Raw genomic sequence first — 18,155 nt, forward strand, 5'->3', positions numbered from 1 at the left:
GTGACAGCACTGATCAAAGCCGCTTGAAAGATGCTTAATGCCGCTTAATGCAGCTTTGGTTTCAAACGAAGAAGGGAGTCAAAGAAAAAACTAACACTAAAAAGATTCCGCCATTTGTGAGATCGATGTTTTATGACTGCTCTTTTTTTTCAAAAAGGAAATAGCTAAGTTCAACTGAAAAGATAAGTTTTCCAGGGACTGACTTCTCTGGAATAGGTCTTATGCTCTCATAAAAAGACAAAGAACAGATGGGGGCTGGCGGAAGCCAAGGATATGACCATTCATTGATTGTTTTGTTGACGCACATTAAAGTGAAACGATTTAGTTATATAACCCTGGGAGTAGAAAGGATCTAAAGTTACCGAGTTGTCATCAGATGCCGGGGTTAAAAAATTCTATTTTAGAGCAATATAGATAGATAAAGATCAGTGTAGTAGCGCAAAACTATTCAAATTCAGACATTACGTGGTCCCCAGATCAGAAGAGAGGGGAAATGAAGAGAGGAAAATAAGTACAGTGGAGAGAGAACCCCGTTTATACGACTTTCGAGAGACGGAATCACACACACACACACGGCAGTTCTTTAACCGTTCTTATTTAGCAGTAACTTCTCCCAAACTCAGAAAATAATTTTCATTTAACTTTCGGATTATGCTTAAAAGTTATCTGATTGTGAAGAAAACAAAGGAAGGTCATGAGATTGCGATTTTTTGATAAATTCAGCCAATATGATTTTGCCTTCTTTCTCTCTCTTCAGGATTCTTACGATTATTTCACAAATGACAAAGAAAGAAAATTAAAAACTGAATTAAAATTTTTGAGATTTTCTGCGAACAATACTGTTTACATTTACAGATTTATTTTTATTATTTTTGCAACCATCTCCAAAAAGTAACTCGGCATATTTAGGCTGACCATATTTCCTCGAGAGAAATACGGGACATTGCGTTTCCAAATACGGGAAAATACGGGACATCGCCAATTTTCACCAAAAACAACGCTAAATTCAAACAAAGTTGCCAAATTTTGTTGAAATTACGGAAAAATCACAATGGCGGGAAATGATGCAAATTGCAGTGAATTACAATGTATTCCACGAAAGACAAACGTTCAAGGCAAATGTGGGAGATTAATATTCTCATATATAGTTGTAATTATCGTAAAATAATTTATGAGTTGAAAAATAATGTCAATCTTTGACTTCATTAAAGAATAAAAATTCAAGTTGGCTTCGTGTAAATACGGGAAAAACCGGGACACTTTTGCCAAAAAGTCGGGACGGCCAAAAAAACAGAAAATACCGGGACTGTCCCGGGAAATACGGGACGTATGGTCACCCTAGGCATATTCAATTTTTTCGCAAGCTTCACTGTTTCACACACCCGGATTTTTTATCAACATTTCCTTTTCACGTTCAAGAGAAGGGGAGCTTTTCTTTCTGGCATCATTGTCCGGCGTTACCAGACCGGTTCCTTATCCACTTCTTTCACAGCGTTGTCTACATTATACTCTATCTGGTTATCTTATTCCCATTCGTTATCTTGCTTTCCTCGTGCTCACCGCCATTTTTCGTGAGTACCGTGATTTTGCTTGCTTCGTGTTTCGTAGATTATTTTTATCCAGTTCATACGATTTCGGAATGGCTGGTTCAGTCGATTTCAAGTTATTGGTGAAATTGAAATGCCAAGGCGAAAGAGTTGTTGTCGATTGGTGCATGCGGGTTGGTGTTCTCGCCAACTCGTATGGGTGTCCAAAATGTAACAGTCAGATGAGACTAGTGGAGCGCCACGATTCATCCGATGAGTGCGAATGGCGTTGCCGATCCAAGGTTCCCGGCAATGTCCACGACGTAAAGAGGTCTGTGAGGAAGGGTTCCTGGTTTGAGTCCAGCAGGCTCAGCGCCAGCACCATCCTTCTTTGCTAGGAGCCATGTTGATGAGTGAAGTTTTGCACGTGCTTTTCAAGTAGTTCAGTGAAATTTATTTTATCCACCGTACAAAAACTCCGTCGTCAAATAGTTTTTCCATCGAACTGGTAAGTAATACTTTTGTGTTATTTTCATTTTTTTAACTTGCTTATATATATATATTTATATGTATGAAAGAATTAATCTTACTTTGCTATCAAGTATATCCTTTGCATGTACGAAATAGCTCCAATCAAAGCGCTTTGGCTCCAATCTTACATTAAAATAAAGATTCGTTTGTTGCCCCCCCCCCCCGAAGTCAAATAAAATTAAAAAAAAAAAACTCGCGAACTTGGCGTGGACCGTATATCGAAGCTGTTCCTTTTTTAGTGTGTTTTTACAATAATTGCAAACAGTTCCAGCTTTAAAACATTTGTGTGTTTGTCAAACGTACTTAAGAAATTTATTTGTCATTTTTCAGAAATGGGGCGCAAATGTTGTGCTCCTGGATGCACTTCGAATTACGATTCACAAGACCAATACACAAGTGTCTTCACTTTTCCTTCTGATCCTGAGAGAAGGAAACTATGGACAAGAGCACTGAAGCGAGCTGATTTTTCCCCCAGTGAAACGGCAGTTTTATGTATAAAGCATTTTGAGGAATTGTTCCATAAGTGAGGACAGAGTGAAGCGTAGTGATGGAACAGAGCTGGTAGTTCCAAGGAAAAAAGTTACACTTACATCAGAAGCATATCCTATGAAGTTTGAAAATGTGCCGAGTTATTTTTCGAAGCCTCTGCCGCCTCAACGAAAGGATCCAAGTGAGCGAACTGAATGAGCCAGAGAAAGAGAGGAGCAGGAGTTTCAACTGTGGTGTACAAATGACATCATACAGACGTTCGAAGATATCGCTTCACAATGTGTGGATAAGCTGCAACCAGACTGGATGCGAGTGATTCGTGACGAGTTTGTTGTGTTCTTCAAACTGAAAGAAACAGATTGTCCACAAATTTGTGCAAGTTTTAAAATATAAAAATCTCAAAGTTGAAGTATTTCATGGTGAAGTACCCGTGAATATGAGTTCATTCCATTGGTTGTTGGGAACGAGTCATATATGTGATAGATGGACTAAATTCGAAAACATAGTAAGTATTTTGAATGCTTATGAAAAAAATGTAACATTTGAACAAAAGTTGTGTTTTTTGCTTCAATATTTAAATGGTATTGTAAATTTAGATCAGTGTAATGACGAAGACATGCAAATCAAGTTGGAATTTATCCAACAACAACTTATACTTTTATGTACGAAAAAATATATTCTGCAAATTTGATTTTGTGGGCATCCAAAATTTATTTTAGCTGCCCTTCTGCATATATCTTAATTCGAAACAGCAAAGTGTTAACATTACCACATCCATCTTATTTAAGGAAGTTAACTCATTTATGTAGCCCCACATATGCCAATGAAAGCTCTTTGACCTATTTAAAAAACAAAGCTGATAGTTTGAATGAAAATGAAAAAATTGTCAATGTAATGCTTGATGAGATTTATATAAATCCATCAATTTCTTACAAAGCAGGAAGTCTTGTTGGTATTTCTGAACACACCAATTCCGCTGCAACAACTATTCAAACGTTTATGATAAATTCATTGCTATCTAAGTATAAAGATGTAGTTGCATTATTTCCTGTTTGCAAGCTCACTGCAGATCTGTTGCATATCTATACAAATTGTGTTCTGTCTATATTGAATGAATGTGGATTTACTGTGTTATCATTGATATCTGATAGTAACTCAGTCAATAGAAATATGTTTAAAATAATGCGTGGTGGGGAAACAAAACCATTTATTCCCAACCCTTTCCATCCAGATAAAAAATTGTTTTTTCTATTTGACAGTGTTCACTTGATAAAAGCTATTAGAAACAATTGGCTTAATCTAAAAAATTTGGACCAAACTTTCATATTTCCTTGTCCTGATGGTGAGCAAATTCTGCATGCAAAACTAAAGAACTTGAAGGATATTTACGAAAAAGAGAAATGCTTAGTTGTAAAAACAGCTCCGAAACTTTCACATAAGGTTTTTTTTCCCAAACTCAATTGAGAAGCAGAATGTAAAGTATGCATTAGATTTGTTTCGTGACAGCGACTGTGTGGCTTTAGAAGTGTACAAAAATTTTAATGATAATGCAATGAATACCAAATTGTTCATAGATTATGTTTCCAAGTGGTGGAAAATAGTTAATGTAAAACATCCCTCAAATTGAAAACAAACAAATGATGAGATGTCATACCCCATTAAATCAGTAAACGATAATGTAACCTTAATAGCATTCAATTCATGGTTGAAAAAGTGGTACAAATTGTCTGCTTTGAAAGCTCCCGTGAAGAAAAAGCTAGGTATTCCCGGAATAGGTGGCATGCTATCAAAAGAGACATTTTTTGCACTCCAGTTGACAACTCAAAGCTTAATTGAAGTTGTCAAATATGTTTTTGACACATTGGGTTGTTCATATATATTGCTGGGGAAATTTCAGACCGACAGTCTTGAAGCACGTTTTGGGCAATATCGCCAGATGAGTGGAAGGAATTACAATGTTTCTTGTTTGCAGGTAATGGGGGCCGAAAAAAAATTGAGGATTCTGAGCACGATTAGCTTGCACTCAGAGAAAAAGGGAGATTTTAAATTGAAAGACCTCAATTGTTCACAACTTAATAACTATACGAAAAGCTTAGAAATACCAGAATTTTTTTACATTGTTTTTAACACTTATGATGATGATGAAATTTCAGAAGATATAATGTCCGTTCTAATTTATATTGCTGGTTACATAGCCTTCAAAGTGTCGCATAATTTAAAATGTGAGCAGTGCATATCTGTTTTAATTAAAGAAAAAACTTGAGTTGTAATGTTCCGATGAAGTCTTTAAATATTTATTGTTGACTGACAGAGGCTAACTTAAATGGCCTCAGAAATTACTAATACATGTCATGGTAACATCTTTCCAATTGTTTCAAAAGCTTAATGGTGAAAATTATGAAAATGCATTTCTGAATTTTTCTGAACAAAAAAATCTACTGATTCAATTAACGACAGAAAAAATGGAAATTTAGGGATCAATTTTGCTGCACAATGCAGTTGTGGTAGTACTCTTTATAATGTTATTAAAAAGTGTTTGTGTGTAATTACAAATATTCTTATGAATAACTACACAAAAGCCAAAAATGACAACAGACTAGCTAACAAACAGAGCAAAAGAAAATTATCTATACTTGCCAATTTATGAAATGTGTTATTTTTCATTTAATGACCATGTTCTAAATACAAGATATACAGAAGACTGGATGTTGTGAAGATATTTATTATTTGAGATGTTGATTTTTTTTTTAAGGAAGGAAAAAACTCATCTCTGCCTCTACCGGGAGTCGAACCCGGGTCCCTCGATTGCCGGACGAGTGCTCTGACCACTAAGCTACAGAGGAGATAGAGATTTTTTTTCGCTCTAGCGAAGGAGGTCACCTCCTGAATAATAATGCGCGGATTGGGGGTTTCCAGGCCACGGTGGAAGTCGATGAGAGTAAATTTGGGAAAAGGAAATACCACCGTGGCAGACGCGTTGAGGGGATTTTCGGCGGCATCGACAGAGCAACTGGGGAGTGTTTTCTGCAGGTGGTCGCTGATCGCAGCAGCGCCACACTACTGCAAATAATACAGGATAAAATTCTCCCGGGCACAACAGTAATCTCGGACTGTTGGGCCGGCTACTCAGGACTGAGACAGTCGCGCATCTACCAGCATTTGAGTGTCAATCATAGTATGCACTTCAAGGACCCGATCACTGCTGCCCACACCAACACCATAGAGGGCACGTTGAGTGCTGTTAAGAGAGGCTTGAACAGCGTAAGTGAGGAGTTTGGCAGCTACCTGGCGGAATACATTTGGAGAAAGCGAGTGAAGGCAATGGGGCTAGACAAGGATTTTTTTTCCACATTTTTAGAGGAGGACGTCAGGGTTTACCCTCCGGCATCGCGAGATACCTAATCCAAGAAGACAGCCTCTCCGAGACCCAAGAAGACAGCCTGTCTTAGTCCAAAGAACGAAGAGGAGCTGCAGCAATTGAGAAAAAGATGAGTGAAATTTGGTTTCTTTAACGCCCAGATAGAAAACTGTCAAGGTGGAAAAGTCATAGCACACTTTTCCCCCTCTTTTGACATATGACATAGTTTTTGAAATCGAGAGTTATTCATATCATATTTATGTGTCATAATTTTGTGTCAAATAGTAGATATGTGTTTTGTGTTGTAAGAAAATTAGTTTGTTGTCCTTTTTCAGTTGGGAAAACGAGTAGGTTACACGCCTATTTTTTTTGGACACACGATATGTGTTTTCGAAATTTTTGATTTTCCACACGATCCCGATATCGTAGACTTTGACCGATTATTCTAAATTAATCCCCTGGAAATTTTGCTCCTAGGTGTGAACAGTGAACCGATTTTGAGGCATCTTTGTTGGAAAAATTAAGAGTTTGTAAAAATTTAAACTTGTTCCAGGATAGTAAGGCAGGAGATGGCCATTTTTCGAACTTTCGTTTCCGATCTCGAAGGTGACGCGGAGAGAATATTTTTTTGTTTGTTTGTTTATTTTTGCAGAGGGGAACACACAAAATTACCGCTTTTCGTGTTTGAAACTTTTTGCAACGTCATCAGAATTTTTCTGGAGGATGAGACATACATGCTGAACTATTTTTGGAGTCATTAATTAAGTATAAGTAATTCATTAATAATTTCTTTTTTTTTAAATGGAAACTTACACACGTGCCGTTGATATTTGTTAACGTTGAATTTGGATAATAATTCTGATTGGAAAATATTTAGATATTTCAAGAAAGTGTATTCTATGTGTCATCTTGAATTTAAAATCATGTGTTAATTAATTTTTTTAATTTTCTCTGTCATATGACGAAATTCTTTCTGTATCATTAATTATGCGTCGAAGTATGTCATGTGACCTATCATTGGAACGCGGAATTAATTTCCCATCTAATGGTAAAATTTTATTTGTATTCTTTTAATGATGTGTGTGCATAATTAAGCGTTTTCCTTTTTGTATAACATTTAGTGCATTGTCCTTGGGATCAGAAGAGTCTCCCCGTAGGAAGAAAGTTTCGTTCAGGGCGTTATTTTGTCCGGATTTTAGATTTGCCCTTTCACCTTAATTGGTCAAAATTGATGTCGTAAAAATTTACGCCACGAATCAAAGTGTGCGCATTTTCGAAGCCATGCTCACTTTTCAATTTACTTATACGCTCGAAACGTCGGTGGGTTGGTCATTCTTTAGTCATTTCTTTGGTTAGTCGTTGGTCAGACTTGGTTCAGTCGTCCGTGTTTTCTCTCGTCGAGAAAAACGCGGTAAATTTGATGTTAGTAATGTGAAATCGTTCTCGCGAGATGTTGCTGTTTGCCACCGCAATAGTGTCTCCATTTTGTTGCCGAGGCAATCCTGAAGCCTGTCACCATGTCCAGAGCAGAGCCTGAGAGCGTGTTATGCCAGCTGAGAAGGATCCGGAGTTTTGTCCTATCTTGGATAGGCCGCCTGTTTCCCGATGCCCCTCGAACTTGACTCGAGATCCAAGAACTGTGGCAGGAACACTGACCCCTGGGTGGCAGAACGTCGAGTCACTCGGAATTTGTGAGTATGTGAGGTATTTTCCTCTTTGTTCTCTCTCTCATTCACTATTTCTTTTGAGTTCGTGGCGATGATCTAGAAATTTGTAAATTTTTGTTAATATCATGATTTCATTGAGGTTAGATCAAACGCTCCCCCGTTGAATTTTTCAGTTAAGTAGAAATTTCTTATATGTGTCTAAATTCTAATGATCGCTATGACAATGCACATTTTCGTGTTTATTTTAATATGTTTGTTTCGCTGTTTAAAGTAAAGGTTTGTTAAATGTTGATGTTGGAAAAGCATTTTTTCTGCAATAAGAGACTTTTGAATTTGCTCAATGTCAGTTTTGAAGTATTTTAAATGATGCTGCTGTATTGTTAAAATATCTCATTGAGGAAGAAAAGTAATTAAAATTTAATTATCTTAACTATTATAAATTTGTATGTGTGACTTGTAGTAATTTGGTTCTTTTTACTTGTTTTCATGTGGTAAATCTTAATTAAGATGGAACACTAGCACTCCCCGTAGATAAGGGTTATTTTGTGGTCAAGGTAACCACGCTCTGTATGCCCTATTCGAATCACTGGCCTAAGTGTTGAAAGATATTCCAGGGGTGGGAACTCTGCGCCAATTGCGCCGCACTGCGCCAATATCTTGCGCCATCCTGCTCCAATAGCGTATTTTCACATTTTTCTGCGCCAAATAGCGAATTTTGCTTCAGTATGCCCGGAATTTCGGAAAGGACGCCAAAAATTTTTTGTTCCTGCTAGCCACGAAACGTCTCTTTACGAGAAGAGCGTGTTTTATTCCACTATACTTAAACTATCGCCTTGAACTATCGGCCCCTGATCGGGCTTTCCATCGCGAAACCCCGATATTATCCGTGATCGTGGAACTGAAGATGGTTTGCAATGCCTTTCAGCTTTAAATTGCAAATTCGAGTGTTTTCGTTAAAAAAAAAAAAATTCTTCACTGGAAGCAGCAGAAATTACTGTAGTCGATTGTCATTGTGTTAAATCCCGATGTTTCGTGAAAATAATTTTCTTTCCGGGAGTAAAAAGCGCATGTTCGCCGAATTACGAATGTTAGTTTAGAAACTTTGCCGAATAACGAGCGTTAAATTGCCAATGTTGCCGAATAACGAGCGTTAAATTGCCAATGTTGCCGAATAACGAGCGTTAAATCGCCAATGTTGCCAAATAACGAGCGTTAATTCGCCAATATCGCCAAATGACGAGTGTTAAATCGTCAATCTCGCCAAATATCGAGTATCAGATCTCCAATATCGCCAGATAATGAGTGCTGAATCGCCAAACATCGAGTTGATTTTTCCGAAATTCTCTCCCATTTTGCAACAATTTCTTTCCAAGTATAAAAAAAATTTAAAACTTATAAAATTTTTTTAGCTCATTTGAAGTGCTTCTGTTCAAGGCAGCAAATAGTGCCCTCAGTAAGCAAAAATCATCTTAAATAGACTGGTGCAAAAAATTTTATGACAGCCGCTCTTTCAAACAAGGTGTCAAAAGCCTAAAACACCAAAAACAAAAATCAAGCTGACGAAAAGATGTTTGATAACAAAAGACAGTGCAGTTTTATTTTGAAAAGGGTTAAGGGTTAATATATTCTTGTTAATTTCACTGCTCCAATTTATAAATATCTGCTCCGAATCCCATATTTTGCTGCTCCAAATCCGGAATTTGCTGCTCCAAAACTGCTCCAAATCCTGAATTTTGCTGCTCCGAAATGGACTTAGTCACTTCCCACCCCTGATATTCATATAAGGTGCAAAATGGTCATAGTTCTCATAAATATTATTGTTATGGTAAAATATATCTTTTAGAAAATACACTATAATATATTGGTGCCGTATATCTTTTAAAAAAAAATGACCATAACAAAACCTGGGAGGGTCGTGAAAATACTAAGTTTTTTGTGTTCGAAGTGGACTCGTCCAAATTTCGGCCACTTTCCCTCTCCCCACCCTTTATCCATGAGTTTCTATTCATGCCACCCTTTGCATTGACGTTCACCCTTTCATTTCAATGGGTTTGCAGGAGATAATTTGTCTATACTGAAAACACCCCTTTCCTCACAGTATTATCTCTTTGTAAAATGCATTGAGTACCCTTAGTCCATGGTTAGTCCTTAGTCCATAAACACAAAGCTGATGTACATTCTAGTACATCAGCTTTTAAAATCCCATTGATGGGGCGTTGCCGTTGTCTTTTCCGTTCCCGCCTCTGACAAGAGCTTTCATCTTTTTTCCCGTTGGTGACAAAAGCCCACCAAAACATACCCATACCCCCAGCTGGGTTGACTTGAGGCGGTTATGGGCATTAACCTACTCGGCCAACTTCGGGCGATCTGGGCATTATAGAGTTAATTTCCTGATAAGCTATTTCTTCCTTCCTCTCTCTTTCCCATGTGAATCTCAAACCTTCACAGTGCTTATCCTTTCATTTATTTCCATGTCAATTATTCCATTCCCATGACATGCACATTCATTTCAACGGACGACATTGCCGATATTGTGGAAGGGGCTAGAGAATCTGCCATCCACGGCGATAGAGGGGGGTCTGCCCTATGGAGTCTGTAATGCTTTCACAACAGGTGGGGGTTCACAACCATAGTGTATGCAGAATTTTCTGAAGTGGGGGGGGGGATACAATTGTTTTCACCCTCAAGGGGGGAGGGGGTTTAAATTTCTTCCAACACAACGACACTATACTCTTGGCTTCACGGAAGTTCCCCCCCCCCCCACTCCTTCCTGCATACACCAGTGCTCAGGACATCAAAAACTGCTCCGCCTCTGGAGGTAGAGTAGCCGCCAACCATAATGTTAACCCATTTTCTGTTTCCCAATTCAAAAAAATGTGGGTCCATTCAGATAACCCCTCTGTTTATGAATGTTTGATACTCATGATTGTGGGTTTATGAATGTGATTAGATTCTTGACTTCTTATTTCTTTCAGAAAGATCTTCATTCGAAACTTGTTGAAAGTTCAGGAGAGACTACAGTGATAGTGCCGTCAAAGAAACCAGGGATGAGAAGCTGGCTGAAGTTAGCTTTCTGCTGTTGTCAACTTTGAGGCGCTTGAATGGAAGCTGATGTTCCTGCTGAACAGTCCAGCCGTCTATCCACTGACAGCAACAGGCCTAAATGAGCAAACTAGTTTTTGATGCACAGGCAAGACATTTACAATTTCCTATGCAGTTCACTAATCAACTTATATGCTGGGCTTTGACAGATATCTCTAACCAGACAACAAATTTGTCTTCAGCTCAGTTGCATTGCAGTCTTCAGCCCCTAATTTTTCACCAAATCCAACACATAAAATTCCCATAATAGGTTTTAATTGAGCAGCAAGTCCTCGATATATTGCCAAATATTACAAATGCTGCAGTATGCAACTGTTTTTACAACAATATTCACAATGCTCCGAGAACTAGAAATGGAAGTGCTTCATTTATCAAAAACAACAACAATTGGGCATAGTGAAATGTGTAAATAAATCCCAAAATCCCTTCTAAAAAAATGATGTAATAATGTTGTAAAACCGCCTGTTTTGAAAAAAAAAACCCCAAAAATCCAGGTTTTCTTGGTTTAAACCGTTTTTTTTGTTTAAATTGTATGAATGTTAAAAACAATGAAATTTCTGAAAAATCATTCGAACTTCTAACAATCAATTAAAATGAAATGTTTTAGTACATAGTGTTAATTACATTAATGAGAATAGTGTTTCCCATATTAATTAATAATAAATATTTCTAACCAGTACTTACATTTTCACAAAAACCAACTTTTGCAATTTAATTATTTTTTTGCTAAACTCTCAATGGATTACTTTATGCTTGAACAAATTCTTTTAATGTTGTTATTAATCATATATATAAAGATGTTTTTTTCTCCAGTTACTTTCAGTATGCCTCATTGGGAAGCTATTTCGCAAAAACTATAATAAAAATTAGGTGAATATAATGTATTTAATGAAGCATAAATAATGCAGATAAATTAGCGATGACTTACGATATACAGTGATTATAATTAAGGTTCTGATTTCAAAACACTGTAAGAAAAGAACGATTGTCAGAATGACTTGAAAATTGACATGAATATTCCTGAAGAAATGGAATTTTATTAAGTGCAGGGGGAAAAGTACAATAAAATGTTAAATTAATGACATCCTACACATGGAAAACTTGCTACCAGAATGGAAACAGTAGGCAGTCATGGCAAAATAATAACTTAATTATAACGTTACGTGATTACATAATTCGCAAAAACATCACAAAAAAGTGAAGTAATCAAGCAAATAAGTATATCTTACTCAAGAAATGTTTAATATGTTGTTCACCATGGTTTGGCTATGAGGTGAAAGCACAAAAATTCTTGTTCAACAACAGATCAGAGTATGCCTTGGTCATGCTGTGGATGCGCTTGCAATTCACCTTTATTAAACCAAATGCGCCCCAACGTAAATATTCCTGAGGAACTTCTAACATATAGGGGGATGAAGCTTTCAATTCACCAAAGTTTACAATCCGAACACTGTTCATAACATTTTGAGGAACCCCCCACAGCCAGAAGTTGCAAGGGTTAAGGTCAAGTGAACTGACGGCCATCCTGTTATTGTCGAAATGGGTCTTCAGCAGCTGCTTTGCTGGTATTGCAATGTGCATCTTGATAGAAGTTCTTCTATCCACACACTGATGCTGTGGAAGTGCCGAAATGATGTGGGGGTTGGAACCATGATGTGGTTGCACAAAATAGATTATACTGTTGGCCAAGTATAGCATCATGTACTTGCACATTTTCCACTTTTTTTTCTTTTACAATAGAAATTTCCATTGCTTCAGGAGTATCCATGCAAATTTGCAAGTCATTCTGCCCAGTACTTATTGCATAGTTTTGGAATCGAAACTTTTTAATTGTAATCACCCTATAAATAGCTGATTATTTTTCATAAATTTGTTACTAGTATAGAGTAGAACCTTGATTAACTGGGCTTACCCATGAAAGTATTAAAAAAAATGTTGAACAGTAAGCATGGGTGATATACTGTATGAGATGTGCTACTTCATATGAGAAAGAAAATTCAAATATCTGTGAGGTAATGTAACTACTAGTACACTAGCCTTTGTCCTTTAGGGACAGCTGGTGTCTTTATTGGATTATAGGACCACCTGCCCCCTAACATGATGGTGTTACTATTGTTGCCGCTGCTTTGTGAAGGGAAAAAGAAACCTGTGAGATAATACACCACTACATTTAGATGTGTGATGCAATCTTTATTCATGAATTCGCTTAAGATAGAGCATCAGAATGTAGCCAAAGGTTACAAATTACACAGAACTCCAAAATTACATTTTTGAGATATAAGCATTTTCATTGTCATTTAAAAGTCAGGAATGACTCATACACACAAGTGCAAATGATAATATCATTCGTCAGCATGTTGTTTAGCCATTTTTTGGACATATCATGTTTTGCCCAACAAAATTATATAATGTTCACTAATTAATGTTCACGATTTTTTTTTTTTCAGTATGCTCTTCATTTGAAACTTGGAAGTTCAATGGAGACTTTTGTGATAGTGCTGTCAAAAACCTACAGAATTAAAAGCCAGCTGAAGTTGGTTTTCTGTGGTTTCCCAGCTTCAAGACACGAATGCGAGCTGGTCTTTCATTTGAAAAAGTCTCTCCGCAGAGAGCGATTACAACATATTAATATTAACAAAATCAATTACATATAGCAATTAAATATTACAAGACACACAGAAAACTGGATGTTGTCATAATTTAAATATTAATTATTATAATCGAGTTATAACAATTCAATTAAACAACTGCTGTACCTCCTGATTGTTGTATATTATACAATTGCTATGGTTTTACTTTAGAAATAAAGTTTCTTTAATTAAAGATATACTGATTCAATCATCTGTGTGTGTGTGTGTGTTTGTTCTCTCTGTAATATTATAATTCTCATTTTTAGAGGATATTTCGTTAACAGGTTTTGAACATTTCAGGGAGAAATAATTGAATGTTTTAATAGTTAAAAATAGTAATGAATTAATTAAATGATGAAATTAAATAATAAAATGATTTAATAGTTGAAATAGTAATGAAATAATTAAAGAAATGTTTTTTCACCGTAAAATTTATATATCTTCGGGGGGGGGGGGTGGTGGTGGTTCTCAGTTTTGCTGACGTAATACTTTAACGGCCCCTTACCCCAATAAATGAGTACAGAATCATTTAGCGCAAAAATACGGGATAATTTTTTGTCCCGTATTTGTTAAATATATGTATGCATTTTCATCGAGAAAATATGGTCAGTTTATTTATTAGGGAACCGTGGTTGAAGAACCGTTTGACCGCGTGTGCCTAGTGAAGTCACACCGCCGCATTTGGCGATAAATGAAAAGGAACCGGACACTGCACTTCAACCAATGTGGTGCACTGAATATAGTGGTGCATTGCTTATTGCGGTGTTTGAATATAGTGGTACACTAATTATTGTGCTGTATTGCCGATGGTGGTGCAATAAGTATTGTGCTGTATTCACGATGCGGTGCATCAAGTACTGTGCTGTATTGCTTAATGTGGTGCATTGATTTTTGCGTTGTGTTGCCTATGATGGTTGGTGCATTGCTTATTGCGGTGCTTCGAATATAGTGGTACACTAATTATTGTGCTGTATTAACGATGTGGTGCATTAAGTACTGTGCTGTATTGCTTAATGGGGTGCCCCCCTATGGTGCATTGCTTTTTGCGGTGCTCTGAATACTACTTATTGTGCCGTGTTGCCTATGATGGTTGGTGCATTGCGTGTTTTATATGCCGTATTTCTTATGCAAATGATGGTGCATTGCGCATCACGTGATGTATTGCTTATTGTTGCAGTCAGTGCTTTTGCGTATATTATGGTGCTTCGCTTATTGTGGTACATTACGTTTTATGGTGTATTGCGGTGCACTGTAAATAGTGGTGCATATTGTAGAGCATCGCGCGCTGTATTGCTTACTCTAATGCATTGCTTATTATGGTTCATTGCTTATTGTATGATGTATCGTGCTGTGCCGCTTATTTTGGTGCATTGCTTATTGCGGTTGCGTTGCGTATTGTTATGCATTACAGTGCATCGCATGCTGTATTTCTCATTGCAATGCAGTGCTTATTACGTATTGTGGTGCATTGCGTATTGGGCTGTATTGCTTATTGTGGTGCATTGCAAATAATTGTGCATCGCTGATTATAGTGCATTGCTTTCTTATCGTATTTCAGTAGTTATATGGTGTATTGTGGTGCTTGCGATGTATAGTGATGTATTGCGTATTGGGGTGCATTCCTTATCATGGTGCACTACTTATTTTGCTGTATTGCCGATGGTGGTGCATTGCGTTTTGTGCTTTATTTCTGATTGCGGTGCACTGCATATAGTGGTATTATTGTGCTTTATTGCCGATGATGGTACTTTGCGTGTTGAGATTCACTGCATATAGTGGTGTATTCCTTATTGTGATGCACTGCTTATGCTGGTGCATTACTTATTGTGTATCGCCTATCGTTGTGTATAATGTATGTATTGCTGTGTATCGGGAGTATCATGCTGTATATGATGGCAGTCTTATCGAGATCAGAGCGGAAAACTGGCAGTTGAATGACTATTTTGCAGGCATTCGCAGTGCCTGAAGAATTTTGCTTGATAATTAAATAAGAGGTGACGAGTAGTTAGGTCCATTGGAGGAGTTTGGGGGGGGGGGGGGGGTTGACGCCGAAGCCATCAGGTAAAAAAAATATTCTTATTCGTAGTTGTAATTATCGCTATGTAATTTCTGAGTTGGGATAATTTGATAATTTTAATCGTTGATTCGAAGAATAAACGTCAAGTTAGCTTCGTTGAAATTTCGTGAAAAACCGGGACATTTCTGCAGAAAAGTCGGGACAGCGAGAAAAACAAAGAAACCGGGATTGTCACCTCACTACAATAATAAAAGCCCAATACCCCTCCTTCAGCTTATGATGCTGTCATAAAGACTCACTACATGTCACCGCAAAAAGTTTGTTGTCAGTCACAAACATGAGTAAACAAACATCGACCTTCCACTGATGCTTGAAGTGACCATACGTCCCGTATTTCCCGGAAATCGAAGCCAAATTGGCTTTTTATTCTTCAAATCAACGATTGAAATTATCGTTGTCTTTCCAACTCAGACATTACATTAGGATAATTACGACTACAAACGAGAATATTCATCTTACAAATTTGTCATGTTTTTTTTTTAATTCACTACAATTTGAAGTGGGGCTTCATTTTCCGCGTTTGAAGACTTTCCTGCGATTATGAGTTGGCGACTTTGCTTACTGTCAGCATAATTTTTGGCGATAATTGGCAATGGCCCGTATTTTCCCATATTTCGTAGCCCAATTTCCCGTATTTTTCTCGAGCAAATATGGCAAGCGTAGCCTTACCAAACAATTGCGCCTAAAATTATTGAATTACGCAACATTTTTTTTACAATTTATTTTTGTGGTGCTCCTGAAGAAATTAAATTTTTTGGGGCCCTCCTGCTCTGATTCGTTTAGTTCGGGAACGAGAATATATTTTTTGGGAACCGTCCCTTTCACCCTCGACTTATGCATTAAATATATCTTTCACGAATATTTTGTGTCTATGATAATTTGATTGAGGTGCTGCTCGTCCCCTCCCTGCACGTATCAATTAAGACACCGCTAGCAGAACCTGCCTTTGATCTGTAGTGGGGGGGGGGGGCCCATGAACAAAGTAGAAAATGGATGAGGACCCTGCGAATGATGTCAAAGGTGTTTGTTGGTTAGCCAGTAAAAATATGTTATCTGTCTGATTATTGGTCTTATTTGCTTTAATTAGTTTTCTTGATCACTAATCCCTCAAATTAACCGCCCTGGGTCGTTATGCCTTCCCTCCACTCGCAAATACGCCTCTGTGTCTAAAGTCACTTTTTCCATCCCTCGCCGTGCTTGCACACTTCCTTGGTCACATTTTCTGGTCAATATTTTGGTCGTTCACTGACCTGGTCCCTCGCTCTCTAGGTCACTCCTATATATACTTACACACTCTCAAGGTTACTCTTTTGGCCACTCCTATGCTTACACACTCTCAAGGTTACTCTGTTGGCCACTCCTACGCTTACACACTCTCAAGGTTACTCTTTGGGTCACTCCTATGCTTACACACTCTCAAGGTTACTCTTTTGGTCATTCCTATGCTTACACACTCTCAAGGTTACTCTTTTGGTCACTCCTATGCTTACACACTCTCTAGGTCTCTCCCATTCCCGTGCAATCTGTAGGTCGCTCTTTTGGTCATTCGCCGACTTAGTCAATTGCTCTCTGCGTCATTCTTTTCGATCATATTACTGCTCACTATTTTTAGTCGCTCACGTGCTCTCCACATGCTCTAGCTCTCACTCTAACGATCACTCACCGACCTAGTCCCACACTCTCTAGGTCACACACATGCTTGCAAAATCTTTGGGTCGCTCATGATCGCCTTTGGCAAAAGCGTGTATGCACTCATAAGCCCAGAGACCCCCTTCATTATATTTGCCAACATCTCCATAAGTTCCTATGCCTGTAACATAGGTTTCAGACAGTGCCGTCTTAACGCATGGGCCCACCCTGGCACGGCCCGGGGGGGGGGGCCTCACAAAAATGAGATCAGGTTGAAATTTTCTAGGATTTACCAGGTAGGGCCTCTGAAAAACCACTTGGCCCGGGGTCCATGATACTCTTAAAACAGCCCTGGTTTCACTACGCCCCACCCACAAATGTTATCAGCCCTCCCATTAAGGAAACAGTTATTTTCCGGATATTATGCTGAGGTGAGCTCGGAAAGAAAAGTCATCACGTCTCCGCCGGGACTCGAACCCAGGCCCTCTTGCATACCGGGCAAGCATGCTACCGTCTACACCACTGGAGACACATGAATCTGCCTTCCTAATTTCACGCAATGTGTCGTGAGGCGCTGAAGTAGAGGCATTAGTAGCCTCTGTTCCTGAAGCCATTTCCTGAAGTTAAGAGACGCTACTAATGCCTCTACTTCAGCGCCTCACGACACAGTGCGTGAAATTAGGAAGGCAGATTCATGTGTCTCCAGTGGTGTAGATGGTAGCATGCTTGCCCGGTATGCAAGAGGGCCTGGGTTCGAGTCCCGGCGGAGACGTGATGACTTTTCTTTCCGAGCTCACCTCAGCATAATATCCGGAAAATAACTGTTTCCTTGATATCACTGGCTGAGAAAAAAAACCATCTATATCTCTCTAAGCCCTCCCATTGTTTCCAATAAGTTTCTCACTCGCTGATCTGGTCGTTTGTTCTCTCGGTCACTTACATGCTCGCAAACACACCGTAGGTATCTCGTTAGGTCACTCACTCCCCGACACATAATCCCTATATATCTCTAGCAGAGGCATATATAAGCCTCCTTACGGGCGGTTTTTAGTTTCGCCGCTCGTAAGCAAAAACAAATTTTGTGTGACCCTTCTCCCATTCTACTAACTTCCTTGGTCACCCATTACTCAAAATTCGCCGCCCTCT

At 38.2% G+C, this 18,155-nt stretch overlaps 1 long non-coding RNA gene across 1 annotated transcript; it reads left to right on the forward strand.

The window, feature by feature from the left end:
- Positions 1 to 1,406: 1,406 nt before the first annotated feature.
- On the forward strand, positions 1,407 to 13,457 carry LOC149080954 (uncharacterized). Its single transcript, XR_016193400.1, has 4 exons — positions 1,407 to 2,034; positions 2,388 to 3,051; positions 10,547 to 10,761; positions 13,121 to 13,457. It is a non-coding gene; the product is annotated as an uncharacterized LOC149080954 (long non-coding RNA).
- The last annotated feature ends 4,698 nt before the right edge of the window (positions 13,458 to 18,155 follow it).

This window comes from Pholcus phalangioides, unplaced genomic scaffold (assembly GCF_987345545.1).
Source record: "Pholcus phalangioides strain wild (caught in Gottingen) unplaced genomic scaffold, Ppha-v1.0 ptg000010l_1, whole genome shotgun sequence".
In the NCBI taxonomy this organism is placed as follows: Eukaryota; Metazoa; Arthropoda; class Arachnida; order Araneae; family Pholcidae; genus Pholcus; species Pholcus phalangioides.